Genomic DNA, 16498 nt, shown 5'->3' with positions numbered 1-16498 from the left:
TTGCAGCTAAAGAATCTAGTTTAATAAGCAAAACTGACAAATAATGCACTTACGAACGAGACTTTTGCTCTCAAAACATGGGTTTTGGTTGCGTAATAAAGATACAAATCTACCCTTTCGGTGCCTGATTTCTCGTCTCAGCTGGTGCAAGATGATCCCTAGCTTTTGTTTCACTTTTTAAACATATTTTGAACTTATTTAAATGCTCCTCACATGTGTAATTGTTCAAAACAAGTCTTCAGTTTGATTTCCCGCTCAGAGAGAGGTGAACATCAGCTGTGCCTCAGATCGGTTATCATAAAAACACTTCATTAACCTTCTTCCTCCTGCATCGTGGCACAGTGGAGCTGAGCAACAGCAAGAAAGTTTCCGCACTCTTCATCCATGTTCACTTGTTTACGATTGGATTTCTCACTTCCTGTCTCATTTGTTATGCAATAGCATGCAAAAAGTATAATACTGTGACGAGGCAATGATCTATACAGCTGCACATGTGGCACATGGCAGTGCACTGAAGATCTTCTCTCTGCCTTCAATCTGCCTCCTTGACTTGTACTCCAGTTAGGGATTTCCTACATTTCCCAGAATGACTTTCAGCGGCCTCCACATGCACATGAGCTTGTGTCCAGCTCAGTATTTTGTGTAGGCGGTTGTAGTAAGAGCGATGGAGCGCATTATTCCAGAGAAGAAAGACTTCCCTGTGCGCCGCAATGCATTCTGGTCTCTTAGGACAAAGCCAGAGGAGAAATGAATATCTCTGCCTCTTCGAAGATTATTTCTGATCGTTAAATCAAAAGAAAAAAGTGGAGACAATGAATTATTCTGCTGATGTTTCTGGTTCACGCAAACTCAATTTCCGCTGCAACGGGAACAGCTGAGTGATAAATCACCTGCGCCGTTCATTACATTCGGCTGGTTACCCGCCGCAAGCAAGTAAGTCTGCAGACAGTTGCAGAGACTCCTGAGACAGCAGCAGAGGGAGGATGAGGATGAGGATGAGGAGGGAATCGAATCCTCCACAACATCTCCCCCCCTCCCCCCCCTCGACACCGAGCTGATGCATCCCCGCGCCGCCTCCGCTTCGGCGTCCAACACCAGAGTCCTCAGCGACGTCCATCCTGCAGGAACGTGACCTGCAGGAGTTTGACGAGCACGTGACGACGCTGCAGGCAGACGGCGGCGGCGCGCACTTTGCTCACGGTCACATCCTCCATACGCTACTTCCATCTGGAGATTTTTGACAAGCAGGCACCTCTACCACCGTCAATTCAATTATTATGTTGGTGCCTCATTCAGATATTCTCATCCTCTTTCACTCTCCTCAAGGTTTTGTGATTGGCAACGGGACCATAATCTTCTATCACGATATACAGATCACTTCATATGATGACGATATCTATCATGAAAGAGCATCTTTTCTGGTCGTTCAATACGTAATGACTCTACATTAAATAACCACATGGTTTTATATACTATTGTATGAATTAAATACTTTATAAATAAACAGAACGGAGGATTTTCTTATTTAATTAAGAACTTAAGGGTAAAATAATCAGATATTGGGAGAAATGTGTGTTATTATGTGCTTGTTATCATCATTTTAGAGTATCAGGATGTCTGGATGTATGATTTCATCCCAGTGGGATCATTTTGATTTATCTTCCAGCCCTCATGTGTTGCTCACTCATCTTCTGAATCTTTTCAGGTGTCATCCACATGATGCAGTACTCCTTTCATCCAACCATGACATGGTGTAAAACATGTTTACAGGATTATTCACCTCCCACAAGTCAACAACCTCCCTGAGTCCGGTTACACTGCCAGTGTGTGTTTCCCTTATTTTACTTATCTGCACGCACACTTCAACTAAAACTTCAACTGAATAGTCAAACTGTCTGTCAAACAGCACAACTCCCGGAATCTAAAACACACGTGTCAGGAAAAAAACTCAACTTTACGAGAACTTCTGCGGTCCGTCAACAACGCTGACTTTGCTCTGCAGAGGCAGCAGGCAAGCGGGAGGATGTTTTTAACGATGGAGTTGTTGTAAAAGCTCTCCCGCTGTGTTTTACTGATATGCAGCGTAAAGCGAGTCCTGCAGCCGCTCCTGCCTGGACTCGGGTCAACGAGCTCCTGTGACTTTGTGGTGCTTCTCTGGTGCTTTTACTGCACGCAGCACGTTAAAGTTATGGCCTTTCTTTGCATTGACAGCATCCCAATAAGTATAAAAATACATTCTTAGTTCACACAACATACACCCAACTAAGGATTTTGTGTCACGTTTGCGGAGAAAAAAAACTGCCCCACTTGATTCAATTTAAATGTTATTTTTTGTCAAAATCGTGTCTTTTCCTTCTTGATTTTACATATTTTGAGAACTCTGAATCTCTAACTGGTAACTTGCTGTAGTTAGAGACTCTCTAAACCCTGGTTGATGCTCACGAACATGCTAAACAATAGTGGACCAGGCATTAATGAGCAGTGGTAGTTTCCTCACAAACAAAGTTAAACACAACAAACCGTGTACTTATTATTCATCTCTATTCATCGTGTTGGAGCGTCAGACTGTAAATCTCTCAGTTTTGCATAAGAGTGACCATGATGAAGGCTAAGTATAGCCGGCAGCCCATCAGTGCATGCGTAGGATGACTAATGGAACAACATAATTGCAGTGGGCTATAAGTATCCGCGGGGGGCAACAGTGGGCACAGGGGCCTGCTGACTGATGACAGGTGTCCGTTTTGATGCCTGCTGCAAAAAGCGCCGTAGCGATGGCACTTAGGGCCAGTGACAAGGAACTGAGAGCTGTGTGTTACGGAGTGTGTGTGTGTGTGTGTGTGTGTGTAGAAGTTGTACAAGGGCATTAGTGTGAGTCAGACGTAACACTGGGCCTCTGGGAGAGAAGATAGCTTGTTAGCATAACTGTGAATATTCATAATTTTAGAAGCATAGCAGTTGTGCAGTGATTCAGAAAGGGTATTATCACAAATACTTCTGTCAGACCAGAAGTGTGTGTGTGTGTGTGTGTGTGTGTGTGTGTGTGTAAAACACACACACACACACAACATGTTTTCTTGATTTGTCTTTTTATTTATTTGCTCTGCTGGAAAAAGAGGCTATATATATATATATATATATATATATATAGTTATATATATAGTTATATATATAGTTATATATATATATAGTTATGTGTCAAACAAATAGCTAATTTCAATAAATTCTCTCTCTCTTTCTGTTTCTCTTTATCCTCACAAAAAGTAGAATACTACGATTCAAATCATATTATCGTGATTTGATTTTAATGACATGTAATGACAATTTTTTGGTGATACTAATTCTTCCAGGGTCGTACTGCGCTAGCTAGCCGCTATTGTCCTGGTTTGGGCTTTTTTTTTTCGGAGTGGCGCACGTTTTCGGCGTTTTTCCATCAATATTCATGTTTACAGATTCTGCTGCCCCCGTGTGGCCAAAATCAGTAAATGCAGGCAGTAGAACGAACGCGTACAAGTCACATCATGAAGGAAACGAGAATATGTGTTATGGGCATTATAATTCTAAAATATAATTGATACTCACTTCATTAAAGATAAAACAACATTATAATCATTCTACATTTGAACTACACGGTCTGTTCAGCTCGTGCAGCTTCGTCCCAGAGGGCCAATCAGCCAATTAAGTGGAAACACCTGTGGGGGCGATGCAGGTGCATAATTAACTCGTGTGTGTTTGTTACTTTAACAAAGTAATGACTTGTGAATATTTACCAGTGTCCTGTTTTTCTCACCTTGTTTTTTGAGCTTTAGTTTTTTTGTCTGAAGGCCTCAGTTGGCTCGCGACGCCGCATCCGTTCATCCGAGCAGGTCAGCCAATCTCGCATCCAGCTTTTGAAATTTTTTTTGCATTTTTTCTCACAATAAGCCGAGGAAACTTGCCAGAATAACAATCTAGTTCCAACCTATCCACTTATCTCCTGTGGAGAAAAAACGAAGTTTTTCCAAGACGCTGTCACTTACTGTCACTCGTCAGAAGAACAACTGCAATAGTCTCACCGCGCCGTCGAGAGTTTTCACACTTATCTCAATAAAAACAAGAATGGAAAGCAGCCTCCAGTGTTTGGGAAAACAATCGCAAGAAGAAGAAAAAAGAATTGGCAGGTTTTGTGAATAATCCTCAGGACCGAGAGCTCAGAGTTAACTCATTTATGCACTTTAAAAGTTTATTTTTTTTTACCGTGGCACGTCCATGCCTTCATCGTTTTGACCTCCATGTGACTGTGAGTCAGCGCGTGACGGACGACGGGTCGACGTGAGGAGCACTCGTGGTATTTTTAAAAAAAGGACTGTTAGGTAACGTCAATGTGGAGTGTGAATAATACCTCGTGAAGGAAAGAAAGAACTTTTTAAAAGTGCTTTTTAAGGTTTTGTCTTGGAGGTTTTGAGTCGATATTTAACAAAATCAGGGGCTTTGAGACATTGTAGGGCCGTTGGTTTATTTCCTCTACGTCAGAAAAGCTCACATAAAAGAGATTTTAAGGTGCGTTAATGCTTATTTTTCCAATAAGACTTTAACCATTTTGTGTATCTTTCAAACTGCCATAACATCCTGACTTTATTCCATCCTCCACGCCTCCTCCCGAGGCTTTTTCCTCCACCCTCGCACAAATCTCCCGAGCGTAGTCTTGACAATGACAATGAGGGATCACTTTCATCCTCCATTTTCAGATTGTGTTAGAGTGACCACATGAGGACAAAAGCCTGCATTAATCCTCTGTTCTCTGAAGCGGCCGAGGGGAGGAGCGAGCCCAGTCACAACCCGCTCGCTTCAACTTCTGCTCTCTTATTCAACTCCTTGAACACCTTTTCTCAAATCTTTTTAATGGGACGAATGGAAATACTGCTGTGGTGGAGAACATACCTCCATGAAACATGTGATTCACATGAATTTAGACGACATTGTGACTTCTGTTCAGCTACAAACCATCAACAGTGAGCTGAGGGGGAAGTCCAGGATGCTTAAATCAAATCAGGTATTTTTACCAGTATTTTGGTATTGGTGACATCACATTGTACCACTTTACTACCTTTTAGTGATATCATGTGTCATCTGATACTTTTCCTCTCTAAGCGGAGGTGTTTACACACAGTACATCCCAGTATATGTACATCACAGTACATCCCAGTATATGTACATCACAGTACATCCCAGTATATGTACATCACAGTACATCCCAGTATATATACATCCCAGTATACGTGCATCACATTACATCACAGTATATGTACATCACAGTACCTCCCAGTATATGTACATCACAGTACATCCCTGTGATTTTTTTTTCCAGCCAAAAACCCCGTTACCAGTATACAAAGTATTTTTGTTTGAAAAAAAAAGTTGTATTACACAACGCTGTGCTGTTAGTATCCGATTTAATATCTAAAATACACAATTCTGTTGATGAACTTACTTTTTTTTTTGCTTTCATATTTATTTTTTAGAGGATTTTTGAATGGATGCTAATTTTAAATATGTGTATTTTTCTATTTCACCTTCCTGTTCACCCATCGGAGAACCACTACAACAAGCAAAAGTGAGATTTTCTTCATTTTAAAGGGTTTTTAATTCTAATGCCGACTTCCTGTAAGTTTTCTGGTGTGTATCTTTTAATGACCAGTACATGTGTATCTACACGGGTCGGTCCAGCGAGAGCACAAAGAGAGCCGACGACGGAGATGAAGGATGAAGAACACAACGAGGGAACAAGGAGCATTGAATATATTCAGAACACAACGTCACGGTGTGAGAACTTAACCTAAACGATGTAGTGTTTTAATTATCAGGAGCAGTGTCGAGTGCCCACACACTATTTGGGTTTCATAAGCAGCGAAACCTTAATAACAGAGGGTCCTCTTGGTAACCATGGAAATATTATGGAAATATTATCTTATACCGTTCTCGCTTTAAAAACTCCATCATGAGAACATATTTACAACTGGAAACATGTCAAGTTACAACAACTCGTTTCCAGGAAATGCTTCAAGACTGAACGGTTACATATTTAGGAAACTATTGGACGGACAAGACCCGGAAATCAGTGAAGAATGAACCCGTAAAATATAGAATATGAACCAACACATTCAAAAGAAGTTGAGAGGCAGTTTTTGTGACATTAATAATAAAAGTATGCTTAAATCTAAAGTGAAAAACACTCTTCACAGCGAGTGTTTCTCTCTTTTACACAAAGTAGCTGCCAGTTTTTGTGTTTTTTCGTTGGTGTCCAACTGCTTCAGGACTCATTTCCATCTCTGGATGTGCGTTGTGTTGCACGACGACAATGATGATGGTGGTGATGGTGGTGATGGTGATGGTGGTGATGGTGGTGATGACCGTCCAGCAGCGATGGGGAAGCCTGCACACGAGCCGGGTCACTCGTGTGTGTCGTCTGCAGCGCTTCCAGCACCCGGAGGACAGACTGCTCAGCAGAGGGACTGAACTCTGGCCAACAGCTCTGAGCGTCATGCTCGGGCTCACTGCGATCACACCCCTCCTACACAACACAGGGCAGAACGCAGCCCCCCTACACGCACACACACACGCACACACACACATGAATGCACACACACACATTTGGTCCTTCCACAAGACTTCGTGTTGGTTCGGCTGCATAATCACAGCGAGGACCTGTAAAGCAATCAGTCCTGCTCAGGCCCTCATCTGCATGAGTAAAACAACAACAACAACCCCCCCCCCTCCTCATCCCATCACGTCCCCCCCAAAAATCAGCAGTTAAGTCACCAAAACGCCACTTACAGTAATGTGCCTCTCCGATTTAACGAGCACAACAACAGCGAGGAAGTGGGAACATCACATCCACTCCCACGCAGGCAGGATGGCACTTCAGTTTTAAAGTTATGTAACAGTCCGATGGTGTGAGATTACATTCACTTTGCCCTGACAGGGGAGACGAGAGCAAGATACTCAAACGAGGATGAAAAGTCTGAGTGGCTAATTGAAACAATGGCTGGCTGGTAAAAAAAAAAAAAAAAAAATTAAAAAAAGGTGAAGCTTGGACAAAACACACAGGTGGATGATTTAAATTATAGTCTAAAGATGATAAAAAAGCGGAATATAGAGTTGGAAATGCTGGATTCAGGCTCAAACATCAGCAGCAGGGGGCTGAACTTCTGCTCCAGTGGAAACAATGAAAACGTTAAGGCTTTTCCAAAAGTCACAAAGACGAAAATTGAGGGGAAAATAGTCACTTCACGACCTGAGCATGAACCTGTAGGGCACACACACACACACACACACACACACACACACACACACACACACACACACACACACACACACACACACACACACACACACACACACACACAATGAAACCGAGTCACTATTCTTTTGGCTGTGCGACACCGCCACACCCCACACACACACACACCTCACGATCACTAATTGCTTAATTGGCAGACCTCGAATGCCATAACAAGGACACACACACACACACACACACACACACACACACACACACACACACACACACGCACGCACACACACACGCGTGAATCACTTGAGCAGCATTGTTTACCAAGACGTCCCCTGTCGACCGGAAACCACGTTAAACAACACACGCCAACGCGCTTTGAACTTGAGAATTGAAAGAGATCTTCAAAGGGAGGAGAAATTATTAATACGGATGCTGCAGCCTGCAGCCAAGGCAGCGCGTGCCAACTCTCCAGGAAAAAACTCCCCGCTGCATTCTTCACTTCACGGAGTCTATTTTTCAAAAAAATGTATTTTAACAGGACAACCTCTTGCTCTTTCCTCTTTTTTTTTTCTTCTTCTTCTCACAAATTCCGCTTGTCGATAATAATAACTTACCTTCTCTCTGAAGGTGGGAACAGGTGCTGCGTGGCGCTGTGCGTGGTCTGCTGCCTAATTAGGCGTCCGGGAGAGAGTTTGGATGTGTGTGTGTGTTTGTGTGTGTGTGAGAGCCGCGGAGTCCGAGCACCATGCTGTGGGAACATCGAGCTTGTCAAGAAGATGCGCACAACACTGGTGACAAGGCGGAGGAGCGCATTTTTAATTCTGTCTGAGCATCTGAAGTGAGACACAGTCACAGCAGAGACACTGTGTGTGTCCGTGTGTGTGTGTGTGTTGTCCCCCACCTCCCGCCTCCCTGACTCTGACACACTCACACGCCAAATCATGAAGAAAAAAGAGATATTATTTTGACAGTCAGACCACTTTTGTCAAGTAAGGGAATGATAAAAGAGGGCGTTTCCGGTTTAGCAATCCAGTGAGAACATGAGCACAATATAGTGATAAAGTATAGAAAGTCAAACTATAACACATTCAAGATGATGATAATCCATCAAATTCACATTTTATACACATGCAGCATTTCAAAGCCACACTATACCTGAACAATAGCATTACAAATACGTCATAAAAATGTATTTTAATGAACCATTTCTTCCTCATCTCTTGTCCTGCATTACATAAAATCCTTGCTCCAGCTCCGTGAAGGAGGCAGAACACAGCTGAGGATCTTAAAATGCTAATTGAATCATTATGTATCCATCTAGTGAGGCATGTTAATTATAAATATCACAATCCTCTCACACTTTGGCCATGAACAAGCTGTTAAACACGTAATTAAACCGGAACTGGACTTTGACGCACGGACAGCTTTTTTCTTCTTTTTTTTAAATATTTTTTTTCTTTCTTTCTGAGAGCTATTTCTGGACTGCTGCAGCCATCATTTTTTATTTTTTTAAATTTTATTTCCAGGTGAAGGTTTGTGGTTCCGCCTCTGCCCGCTAGAGGGCGCCACAGGCCAGCAGGAGAACTACAGGAGAGAAACAGGAAGGACTGAAGGGATTTATTACCAGGGAGATGTATGGGATTATGAATAAACTTCATTGTCAAGGGCTCACTTACACACAAAAAAATACCACAAAACACATTAACACACCAAAATAACACTAATTCTGAATCCAAGAGATTATGTTCATATAATATAGTTTATAGAATATAAGCATCGGCCAGGTTACACTCCTGTTTTTAATGAAGATGATAATACATGTTATTATGATACTGATGAACATTATCATCATTACACTGCTACAGTTTTTAGTTTAATTAACGTATTATATTTCATTACATCGATTAAATTCTCCCTGAATGTTCAGTCACCTGCGTTTATATGACAAACATGTAGGTGGGCATGTTTTTGTGTCGTTTTTGTTTTGTTTTTAAGGTTTATTCTTAACCTTTTGGTTCCGACAAAGGGCAATCTTCATGCTCCGGCTCGCAGGTATATATTGTCTGACAATAGTGCTCTTTAACTTTGTGTCAACATGCCCAAACAAACAACACAACCAACACAAAGAGAGGGTTTCCCCATGTTTACCAGATGATCACATGATCTTCTTCTTCAGAAAATGTTGCGCTCAGACTTAAACACTTATAAATCAATATGAAGTTTGATACGTGATAAAGCTTCTACTTACACACGCTCCTTGTGAGTCGTTCTTCAGTGTAGTTGTTGTGTGTGTTGGCGCTCTTCCAGCTCCAGATGTTGTTTTTTTGTCTGCCGTGGATCATTCTGGTGCCGAGCATCTTATGAGCACAACGGTTCCTCTTTGATTTAATCGGATTTGTTGTTGTTTTTTTGTTCCCAGACTTATTTTCTTGGCATTTTCGGGCCACAGTTACACTCATCCCGGCAGATGAGTGTAACTGTGAAGTCCTACCATTTTGGAAATGATGACAACGACACTTACACACTGAGGGCATGAGTGACCGAGGGAGTGTTTTCAATGTTTTCCTCCATGTTTCATAGAGTTTGGCTCTTTGTTCTTCTCTGTCTGCCTCTTAGAAACCCCAAAGTTAACATTTATTGAACGCTTCATAACGTTAACAATCATAAAGAAATGCAGCCGACAAATGCTGACGTCACGAGTCAAACAAAGTCTTTTTCATATTTAACTCATTCAATAACTGCTCAATTATACTTATATTTAAAGGGCCAGTGCGTAGCATTGTGACGGATCGATCAGCAGAAAAGGAAAAGAATAATCACAACTATGTTTTTATTAGCGTTTAAACACCTGCAACTAAGAATCGATGTGTTTTATTTTGCTAAGAATGAGCCCGCCATGTTTCTACAGGAGCCTAGAATGGACAAATGAGGGACCATGTGTTTAGCAAACAGTATCACGGAGGTTTCTCTCTCTTGGAAAGGGGAGGGGCGGGAGGACAATTATTCAGTTGGCTGCAATCTGCAATCTCACCACTAGATGTCACCGAATACTTTGTCTCTTCAAACTGAGCCGTTCTGTCCGGGAGATTCCTCAGGCGACACACACACACACACACACACACACACACACACACACACACACACACACACACTTTAATTGGAACGATAGAGCTAGAGGGAAAGTCAAGGGGTCAGCAAAGTCAGCAGGGTTCATCCTCTGGGGAACACGCATGTCCGTCCAAGACCTCGCACGGCATTCCTTCTAATAGTAGCTGAGATATTTCACCCCCGACCGAGGCGGTGGAGCGGTGGAGCGGCCGGCAGCCAGACGTTGCCGTCCATCGAGCCTCCAGCGGGGAGACGTGACCTCAGCGTCCCCAGTGGTGGAATCAGCCCCGCTGATATTGACCCCGTCTGTATTTTCGGGATCTAAATTACCAAACTGCAGGCTCGAAATGACGTGGGCCTGTCTGCGGTGACGGACGTCTCGATGTCTCAAATAGCAAGACTAATACACCGTAACCCTTTTCCGTTACCCACAGTGCACTTTGGGGGAAACTGTTCGCCACATATAGATAGCTACATTACACGTGTAACATGATCGAGTCATTTCTGATCAAACTGGATCCCTCCGATGGGCTTTCTTAGCGCCTCGTCCTCTCTCGGTCCGCTGAACGGCTTCAGGGAGGGGGGGGGGGACGCTTCGCTTCAGACGCCGTCGGTGATTCATTCCTGGGCGTCGGGACGGCTCTCGCTCTCCAGCATCTTTCACGTGCCGGATCACCGAGGAGCCGAGGCCCTCCTCCGTCCACCGAGCGGAAAAATCACTAGAGTGGCAAACTGCAGCCACTCGGAGACCAGCAGAGTCGAGCTAATGCTAATTAATTGGAACACACACGTTTCCTTTCTGCCCTTTTGCTCTCACACAAACACACAGACGCACACACACAGTCGCACACGCGCACACACACACACGCTGCCCACAGCCTTTCAGAGTGTGAACTAAAATGGAAGTGATGTGTTGTGGTGTGCAAAAAGCATCTCTGACTCACAGAGAGAAATGAGCAGAGACACGGACACTGCTCATGTAAGACGCTGTCAGAGTGTGTGTGTGTGTGTGTGTGTGTGTGTGTGTGTGTGTGTGTCATCATGTCAGAAACTGTGTGCAGGCTCATATCATATGCTGTGGGGCGGTCAGGGAGACAGGCGAGCGCGTTGCTGTTCAGACTTCTCCGTCTCGGCTTACTCAAGGTGAGGCGACGGATGGATGACAGGTGCAGCCGCCGAGCGTTCAGCACAATCTTCAGGAGATTCATGGACGCGAGTGCGTGCTCATCCATTTTTAAATCCCGCCTTCGCTACAGCGGAGGAGGATTAAAGACGGCCTCCACTCCAAACGTGCGTTCTAGCGATTGTGACTTCAGCTGGACGCCTGAGCTGCAGACGGTGACGTTTGATCCGCTCATGCGAGAGCGAAAGGAGAATCTTAATTAAAACGCCCGTGTCGACGCATGCAAATGCACATTTCTCACAGATGAGATGCAGAATGTGGGTTGATTTCTATGCAAATACGGCTAATTTACCCTGCTGCAGCATGTTGGCTGCATGACGGTATGTTGAGCTCTTACTGACGCATTTTGCGAGTTCGTCAACACAAAGCTCAGACAAAGCTTTTTGGTTTATTTTACTCTGAAAATGGAAATGTAGTCATGTGGACACGGCAAGAACGGGACCATAATTTACTAATAAACATCATGACGCCTTGAAGAAGACTTTAAACTCGAGATTAGGACCATAATCTAATGTTCAAGATGTTTACTAAGCTAATAAAGCAGCTGAAAAGGAGAGTAATTCTCTTGTAGACTTCCATACAGTCGTAATAGTCGCCCCCCGGTGGCCATTAGGGATAATGCAAGTATCCAAAGAATCCAATTAAGTCCGGCTGAACTTTGTAATGTGTAAAACCTGAGGCTCAAGACGTCTGGCATACTGACATTAGAGCAAAAGGTGCATGTTATTGAACATATATATGAATATATGCACATGATATGAGTGTAGAATGAGACGATATTCTTAAAATATAAAACTGGGCCTTAAGAAAATGAAGTAAATTTGACACAGGAGCATCTTCTGACACCCTCCAAGTGCTCAAACAAATGAAAGAAGTCAGACATGAGAGACGGCAGCCACTCGCATACGATGCCAAACAACACGTGCCATCCCTCCCCACATGCACATTTCCCACAATGCCCCTGGGGGCAGCGTACGGCAACAGGCAGAAGAGCTGACTCGGCCGTCCGCGTCCCCGGCACGCCGTTCACCCCGCTGTCTGTTGGCCTCCCTTCACCACGGATCAGTCGAGCTGAGGCCTCGCTCACGTCTCCCGGCTCCAAGGAGCTGACAGCTGAGTCACAGAGGCGGGAACGCGGCACAGGAACGAGGGCGGAAAGAGTCACCGCGGGGCGATGGCGATGGTTATGATGATGGTTATGATGATGGTGATGGCGATGGCGATGGCGATGGTGATGGCGATGGTGATGGCGATAGCGATGGTGATGGCGATGGCGATGGTGATGGCGATGGTGATGGCAATGGCGATGGTGATGTCGATGGCGATGGTGATGGCGATGGTGATGGCGATGGCGATGGCGATGGCGATGGTGATAGTGATGATGATGGCGATGGTGATGGCGATGGTGATGATGATGGTGATGGTGATGGTGATGGTGATGGCGATGGTGATGGTGATGGCGATGGTGATGGTGATGGCGACGGTGATGGTGATGGCGATGGTGATGGCGATGGTGATGGCGATGGCGATGGCGATGGTGATAGTGATGATGATGGCGATGGTGATGGCGATGGTCGGTTGATCCTCAGTCTAGTCGGAGAGCAGCATGCGTCCGCTGCTCGGCGTGCGGAAGAGAGAGCGTTTGCCAAGCGGACGGCGTTCACAAGCAATGTGACCTGGTTAATTAGACGGTGAAAGACTGCACAATAACTTTATTGTGCGTCAGGGTGGAAAATGAAGTCTATCTCAGGAAGACGTGGTCATATGTTCGAGTCCAGCGATACATCAGTTGTGATTAGACGCCGATGCGTCTGACTCTCGGGGGAAAACTGCATTTGTAGCTTCTGGCTGAGGAACACATGAAGAATTAATTATAGAACAAATAGAAAATACTATTTTTTTGCTACTGTAACAAACACATTTCCCAATGGGGAATAAAGTATCTATCTATCTATCTATCTATCTATCTATCTATCTATCTATCTATCTATCTATCTATCTATCTATCTATCTATCTATCTATCTATCTATCTATCTATCTATCTATCTAATTGTGTGCATTATAATGTGTCTTAGTGACAATAAGTAAAAGTTATAAAATCAATGAATAGATGGAGCGTCAGCTCTGCGAGACATAAATAATGCACAGCAGGTTTTGCAGGTCGGTTTCCAGAGATTAAAAGCCAATCTCCCTTTGAATAAAACACGTAACCTCTCGCAAAGGTCAGGACTATGAGCAGGTAGAAGGTCATGGATTTAACGTGTGAAATGTCACAAACAAAATGTCAGATTTGACGTTATTGAGGGTGATCTGTCCTCTTATTTAGTCCATAAACTGTAAACGCTGTATATTCAACACCACATCGACTTCCTTCTTTCCAGCCTGCCACTTGCTTCAGGTCACGCAAAATAAGAGCGTGAAAGAGAGTTTCATTTAATTTATTAATCTAATTCAGCCAATTACAGTATGTTTCTTATAAAAAAGCCAACAACCCAAAAAGTAAAAATATTAATAAATGCTGTTTGATGCTTCCAGATGGTATAAAAGAAGTTTCAGAGGCCTTTTTTTTGGGGAGGAGTGAAACAGAGCAAAAAAAACTGAATATGCTCATAAATAATGTCCTTAATTAAAAGTTTAGTTTGATTTAAACACCAAGATGCTGTGAAGAGTGTGTGTGAGTCTATATGTGTCGCGTTGAAGACAGAAGGAGGACGAGTAGGAAGGGACAGAGAGAGAGAGAGAGAGAGAGAGAGAGAGAGAGAGAGAGAGAGAGAGAGAGAGAGAGAGAGAGAGAGAGAGAGAGAGAGAGAGAGAGAGAGACAGAAGTCCCAGATCAGAGTCAAACCACTGGAACGGACACTTCATGAAAAAAAATATGTTTTGACACCAACATCTGCTGGCGACGCCCCGCGTCGGCTCACGGCTCCAGAACCTCCTGCATCTCGTTACCGGCTGTGAGACGCTGAGACGGAGGTGACATCACACCATCCTCTGTACTCCCTGTACCTGGAAATCTACTCAGGTGTCACAGCTGTTGCCCTCCACACACACACGCACACACACACACAAACCCTGCAGAGTCTAGCAGCGTTACGTGTTTGTGTGCATGGACTGGATATACCCCTTTTGTATGAAAAGATGCGTTATTTAATGCATTCTTTGTGGCGTTAAGGAGAAATAGTTTGAATATGATCTGTGTTCAGCATGAAATGCATGTAAAATATGTGAAACCACACGGTTGTGCAGCAAGGAGCTCATCTCATGCATCACTTTATCTTTTTGGCCCCATTAGAGCACTGAAAAGAGAGACAAAGCGTACCGCTGTCCACTTTCAGCACATACAGGAGAAATTAAAATGATCCGCAGCTGTTCTCTCACACATTAACTTCCCACACACACACACACACACACACACACACACACACACACCGTGTCTGCACATAAACACTCCACCTCCACTAGCTCTGCTCTTTGTCTGGGTGTTACATAAGCATGTCGCCGCCAGGAACAGCGGGTCATCCTGCAGACAGGTAGACGGAGGGAAATGAGCGAGAGTGTGAAAGTGTGGAGGGAGTGATGGGGATGTGTGTGTGTGTGTGTGTGTGTGTGTGTGTGTGTGTGGAGGCGAGAATATGGTGAAGTGTCTTTTTCATTCGGGGGTGGGGGGTGGATGTAAAGCGAGAGATGACAGGCGTGACGATCACACCTCTGGCTGACTAATCCCTCCTCCGCCGTCGGCAAATGAAACTGTTAAACGATGACAGGCCCGGGTGATGGACGTGATGGACGTGATGGACGGATGCACGCAGGAAATGGAAGAACAAAAGCAGAACGAGAATGATTCATTTCCTCAGCGGAAGGTGTTTCTTTGCGACGACACACTTCTGACAAAATGAGGGGGAAAAAAATGGAAAACCGAAGATATTTTCAGTGCAAACCAACATTTTTTTTTTGGTGCGCTTCGACTCGCCGCCCCTGGTTTTCTACTTTAAGCACCAACTGACAGTATAAGTGAAGGCAGCACTTAGAAGAGAGCGACATCCATGACGTCCAGTCCATCCAGAGGAGACATGAGACATGTCAACGGTCAAATTCCTCCAAGTTAACCGAGTACTTCTTCATTTCTGCATTTCTACGAAGTAAAAATGTCTCATCGGGTTTCTTCGAGTTAGACCAGAAGGCTTTTTAGCTCCTCCTCCCTGCTGGTTCCTGCTCTCCGCCTCAGCTTCATCCTTAAAGGCCTCAGTTGTTCCTCCCATCATCTGCACCACCTTCAGGTCGTGCATGATGGAAGTCATCTCAACAATGTCCCTCTGCAGCTTTCCGTTGTTCGTTTTTAAGCTGAGATAGTTTCTTTTACATGTTGAGGAAATAAATTAAGTCAAATGTTGCTGAGCGACACGAAGGCCCGCCCTGTCTCCTGTCTGCACATTGATTTTTCGACCATATTATAATATCTTCAGCAGGAAAGCCATTTTTTCATTACCAGAGATCGGCACATGTATTGTGTTGCGGGGCTGCCTGAAAGCCAACCGCTTGCGGTTTGGTTGCGAGATAATTGTGTGGGTTTTTTTTTTTTTGCTGAAGTGGTTCACTCATTTCACTCCGTTGTGTTTGAATATTTTATGGTAATTATTCTGAGGCATTTATCAGCGACAAGCAGAGAGAGCAACAGCCTGCGGCAGATAACAAGACACCAGATCTCTCTCCACGAACTCCCACTGAGCTCACCTGCATGGAGGTGTGTGTGTGTGTGTGTGTGTGTGTGTGAGTGTGTGTGTGTGTAACTCGGGCTGATGAAGCTTTGTCTCTGAACCCCACCACCTCCAAAGAATAGGGCCAGCTTGAGATTTAACTTCACCGCCATCAAGGACACATCCGTGGCCACACACACACACACACACACACGCACACGCACACGCACACACACACACGC

At 44.2% G+C, this 16498-nt stretch overlaps 1 protein-coding gene across 2 annotated transcripts in view; it reads right to left on the bottom strand.

Moving 5' to 3' along the window:
* The window catches only part of rin1b (Ras and Rab interactor 1b), a 24196-nt gene extending 14597 nt beyond the window's left edge, over window positions 1-9599 (bottom strand). Inside the window, exon 1 of one of the 2 annotated variants that reach the window (XM_068587722.1) lies at window positions 9519-9599. The gene's annotated coding sequence lies outside the window, so the exon portion shown is untranslated. Of the gene's footprint in view, window positions 1-7884; window positions 8155-9518 lie in introns of those variants that run through there. The other variant, XM_068587721.1, reaches the window with a different exon arrangement.
* Between the last annotated feature and the right edge of the window lie 6899 nt (window positions 9600-16498).

This window comes from Clinocottus analis, unplaced genomic scaffold, assembly GCF_023055335.1.
Source record: "Clinocottus analis isolate CAN_PGR_092001 unplaced genomic scaffold, fCliAna1.0.p SCAF_21, whole genome shotgun sequence".
In the NCBI taxonomy this organism is placed as follows: Eukaryota; Metazoa; Chordata; class Actinopteri; order Perciformes; family Cottidae; genus Clinocottus; species Clinocottus analis.
This window is presented reverse-complemented; position numbering and strand designations above follow the sequence as displayed.